The following is a 5,454-nucleotide window of genomic DNA, read 5'->3' on the forward strand; positions in this document are numbered from 1 at the left end:
AACCGTTTCATTTTCTAATGGTAACCAGATAGCTCAAGGTAGATCTGCTGGTGTGGAGCTCCTTTCTGGAGAAGTTTAATGGGTGGTTGTGCTGGCTGCGAGCTGCGGTAAAAAACTCGGAGTTGGAGCTCTACACGGATGCGTACAGACCCCTCAGCTTTAGGGCATACTTTAAGGGTCAGTAGTGTGCCGGGGCTTGGCCGGAGGGTTGGAAGGGTAGGGATCTTATGTGAAATCTCAAGTTTCTGGAACTCTTCCCAATTGTGGTGTCTCTCGAGTTGTGGGGTGAGGACTGCGGAATAGGACGGTTCATTTTCACACTGACAACATGAGTGTTGTCCATGTGATTAATTGTTCCTCGTTAGCATCGCCGTCGGTGTTGGCATTGCTGAGGCACTTGGTCTTGTTGAGTTTACAGTATGTAAATGTGTGGGTTAGGGCGTGTCATGTGTCAGGGGTAGAAAATGTCATCGCTGATTTGCTTTCTCAGTTCCACTGGCAGCGTTTCCGAGAGATGGTGCCGGAGGCGGATCGGGAGGGACAGTCTTGCCTGCGGTCTTCATGGGAGCTCGGTTCGGAGGATTGATGGGTTTGGTGTCAGACAGGAGCCTGGCGTTGGTCACGGGGTGCTTCGAGGTAACCCTCCTGTTCTTGAATAGTTTGCTGGAGGAGGGGCGGTCATGTGCCGCGGTGTAGAAGGCTCTGTCAGAGATGTAATTTTTGTTTCGATTCCTGGGTTGGAGGGATCTCACTAGGGAGTTTAGTATTTAAAGAGTGCTTCGGGAGTGGCGCAGTAGAAGGGTTCCGGATCGGGGAGGCCAATTTCGGTGCAGCTGCTATGGGAATTGTTGACGTCGCTGCGGCGATTGTGCAGTTCGGAATATGAGGCTTTATTGTTTGGGGTGGCATTTTCGCTTTGTTTCTTTGGGGCTTTGCGGATAGGGGAATTGGTGGCTGCGTTTGTTTGATGCTTCTTGGAGATCTGACCGGCGGGTGGAGGGTCACTACTGGTGCATCAGGACGGGTCTTCACTGGCGTGGTATCAGTTTTCCAATAGGGATGTGCATGTGCAAAAATTTGGTTTGGTTCGGCACTTCCAAAATTCGGGAATTCAGCACTTCAGTTAGGTTTGGCACTTCCGAAATTTTCCAATTCGGGACTTCAGGAATCCGGCAATTCCCTAACCCTACCCCTACTAGGGTTAGGGGTAGGGTTCGAGGAAGGTTGGGGTAAGGGTTAGGGTTAGCGTTAGGGTTAGGAGTAGGGGTAGGGTGAGGGTTAGATCCTGTCATCATTCCCTTAATTTTCTCTCCCTCTCCTGTTTTGCCACTTTTGCACTTCGGAATTCGGGACTTCGGCAATTCAGTTCAGTACGGCACTTCCGAAATCCGGCACTTTGGCAATTCAGACATTTGGAAGCATCCGAATGTCCGAATTGCCAAAATTCTTCCGAATTTAAATTTGGACTGAAACGAATTGCCCATGCCTATTTTCCAAGGTGTTGAGGGAATCCTTGGTCGCTAGTCGTAGGAGTCCGACAGGTTATTTGAACCATTCTTTCCATTTCGGGGTGGGTTATTCCGCAGCATCGGCGCAGAGGTTGGGTAGGTGGAGTTCTGGTAGGTTTCAATTGTACGTCCGGCCTCATCTGTTATAATGCATTGTTAGTCAGGGTTGGGGGCTGTTGTCTGTTTCTTTACGGTTCCTTATTTGTTCCTTTTAGGTCCTCCTCCCCGATACGTATGGATATTAGGGCACAAACTGAAAATGACTATTGCTAGGTTCATAGGACGGTTTGGGGGTATCGTGGTGGGGCATGTCGAGTTGGAGGGGGACAACACCAATTTGATGCGGAAGGATGGGGTCCACTTAAATCTGATAGGACTGGATATATTAAATGTTGGGTTGCAAGCAGGGATTGAGAGGGCGCTGGTGGCGGGGGGGCGCAATGCCGGGGGAGTGGGAAGGAGGCCTGGCCAGCGCATGTGAAGGCAAGTGCCAATTCGGATTGGGGAGTCGCAGCCTGCTTGGGCTGAAGGCAGGTTGCTTTGGACTCTGGAAACAGAAAGTTATATCTGTCTGGTGGAATAATCACCCCCATCAGCTGACAGGTGCTGGTTCAAAATGCTGGTTCATAAGTTCAATAAAGCTGATTCCCATTGCCCTTATCCACTATAAAGGTGCTTGTGAATTTATTGGGCAGCAGGGAGGTTTACATGGGTCAGCAGTCATGTTCCTTACTGCTCAGGGTGTGAATTGGTCAACTGCCCAATGGTTTTTTGTTTTTTTTACTTTTTTGTAAAATTTCCCATTATTCTTCTTTGCTGTGTACATCAACTGTTCCAGGAGGAGTTGCAGTTGTAGTGGAATGATTGGTGGTAAATTTGTTTCAGCTGAATCATTACTGCCTAGTGGGCCTAGTGCTGACAATTATGATGGGCCTTATTACATAGAAACATAGAATGTGACGGCAGATAAGAACCATTCGGCCCATCTAGTCTGCCCAATTTTCTAAATACTCTCATTAGTCCCTAGCCTTACCTTATAGTTAGAATAGCCTTATGCCTATCCCACGCATGCTTAAACTCCTTTACTGTGTTAACCTCTACCACTTCAGCTGGGAGGCTATTCCATGCATCCACTACCCTCTCAGTAAAGTAATACTTCCTAATATTATTTTTAAACCTTTGCCCCTCTTATTTAAGACTATGTCCCCTTGTTACAGAATCTTATCAAAAGAAAACATGAGATGCATTTATAAGAATACACATACCCTGTGATAATCTTTGACTTTCATCTCCCAACCAAACACTTACCCCCAAACATCGACTTCCTGTGAAGCATGAATTTGGTGGGCCAGGTAAAAGGATGTGGGCCAGTGACGATTATCATGTCAACGACATCGCCCAAATGAGCAGACCTGCCTGTAAAGGGATGCAGGTCTGCCTGAAGAATTGGAAGGTTCCTGCTTCTAACTAAGGAAGAACTATACAGACCTGAGCTAGGTGTGGCAAAGGAAAGGTTTTTTTTTACTGTACGAACAACAAGGATATGAAATTCTCTTCCGTCCATACAGTTCGTACAGATGTTTAAACAGCAACTAGATGCATACTTGCAAAAACAGAAATTGGAAGTGCTTCACATTGGTTTTGTTTGCCTTCTTTTGGATCAACAGCAAAAATGTGAGGAAGGCTTAACTTGATGGACACATGTCTCTTTTCAGCCTATGTAACTATGTGAAGGAGCCTAATTATATGCCTGCTCTACACCTTCTAAGGAAAATACCCTGGTGTCCCCCAGCACTCACTTTTCCACTCCTTGCCAGCAGACTTCCCCACACAGGAGGAGGGAGCACACCCTTGTGTGCTGAGGGAAGGTTGCACCTACAGCACATGTGACTGTTCAGGACTGCATAGTGTCAATCCTGTGCATAAATTGCATGTGTCGTCAGTGTGCACTGTACGTACAAATGCGGTTTTCCAATACTTCTCGATCTCATTGAGAAAGTGGGAGGGAGGGAGGCAGGCACGTGCTAGCACAGAGTGACTACCACTCTGTTAACTCTGTTTAGCTAATGGAAGTGGAAGAAAACCTCCCTAGATTTTCTGATTGACAGCCAGGGAGGTGTTTTTGCCCCCGCTACAAAATAAAAGGAGCATATGTTTTTATTGAAGTGCTTTACTTGTATAAATAAAAAGACGTAAGGGGTAAGTGGATGATACTTTCAATCCAGATTTCGATGTCCAGTTGCTCTTTGCAGACTTTCATTATATACATACACAAAATAACTGGGCTACTGTTACACAGAATACTGTGCATACAGTCTATGGAGAAAATCTATAGAGGACCGTGATTTTAATACGTTCTAGCTAAACCAAATAAAAGTAAAAACTATGATGCTGCTGCTGCTGCAGGCAAGTAGGTACTCTAAGTCATATATTCTGGCAATGCCCTGTATTAAGCACCTATTGGAGGCAGGTACAATCACCAATAGAAACTAATCTAAAGAAGGAGGTCCCGGTCACTTGCATACCATAATATGGCTATAATGTTGCCTTCTTCGTGGAATCTGACTGAGACATACCAATGTAATAATGTTTCTACTGTTTCTTGGTTGTATAATTTGTTGTGAAACACTGTGTAACCATGGTGATGAAACAAATAATAAAAAAAAATAAAGACTATGGCTCTGTATGGCTTGATATTCTGTGCCATTGTGAGTGCCCAGATTGTGTTTTATATATAAGATATACTCACGTTTTCCTCATTCTTCTACAGTATGAAAGGTCTGTTCCATATACAAATGAACTTGCTTAAACAGACTGAGCTTACTTTCCATTCAAATCCATCAAAGGGGTCATCATCTGCCGTCTGACTGATGTTTCTCTTCCTGAAGGATAAATAATAAGTGCCAAATTATCAGTGCTTTTACCTATAGGAAGGGCCTAATGTGCTTGTGGAGTTTGCCGCACATACGTATTAGCCCCCGGTCGGAGGAAGCAGAGCGCCGATCCACAATCGGGGGACATCGGTGCTGGAATCAGGTAAGTGACTAAAGGTTTTTTCCCAAACTTTAGATGCTGGAGAGGTGAAAGGAGTGTGACAGGGGGATCAGAGGGCACTATAGCGTAAGGAATACTAGATTGTATTCTAACACAATAGAATCCCTTTAAGATGGATCTTTTTTTTATCATTATTTTCGGTATAGTGCAGACGAATAGTAATTTTCTATCGTTGCACCCTCAGAACCAAGTTGCAGCATTCTTTGAGTAGTGTGCTCTGTGTTAAGGATCAAGGCTTTTTTTCAAGTTTAAAATGCCCGTTTCCATTAGTAGAAAGTGTATATTATGATACTGCTAATGAATCAAATTTTTTAATATAACATGCTTGAAATTAAAATCCATTAATCAGCACAGTAATTAATTAATTATTTACATGTCCAGGGTTATGCTTTCCCCAACAATAATGTGAAGTAAGAGGGAATACAGAAAAAAAAGAAGACAAGTTTTATTTTACTAGAGAACACAGAAAATGCTGGCAAAAAAAAGCCAACTGTTATCTTTATTTAATGTTTGTTTAACACTATTTTATTGTTTTAAGCTGGTGATTTTGCCATTATAAATGCTTGTGTCCGTTTTTTTCAAGCAAGAAACATTGCTCTTTTATACTACACTAAGTACTGTATTAGTGATATTGCTAATAAAGCTGCGGTTATTTTAAAAAAATTTATTTTTTTTTTATCATAATATCCTCTTAGCAACGACTCTATTGGCAAAGCATTCTGGGACATGTTGTTCCTGCGTGCTTTCTTACCGAGGACGTAACCCATGAATGGAACTACAATATTCAAGATGCAACGAGAAACGATCAAGTGGTACGATCAGCCAATCGGCACGGAGTATGGAGGAAAGCCCTTTGTCCAGACCTATGGCTTTTTCACGCATGCGCAAACAG

The sequence above is a fragment of the Pelobates fuscus genome, chromosome 13 (genome assembly GCF_036172605.1).
Source record: "Pelobates fuscus isolate aPelFus1 chromosome 13, aPelFus1.pri, whole genome shotgun sequence".
Classification (NCBI taxonomy): Eukaryota; Metazoa; Chordata; class Amphibia; order Anura; family Pelobatidae; genus Pelobates; species Pelobates fuscus.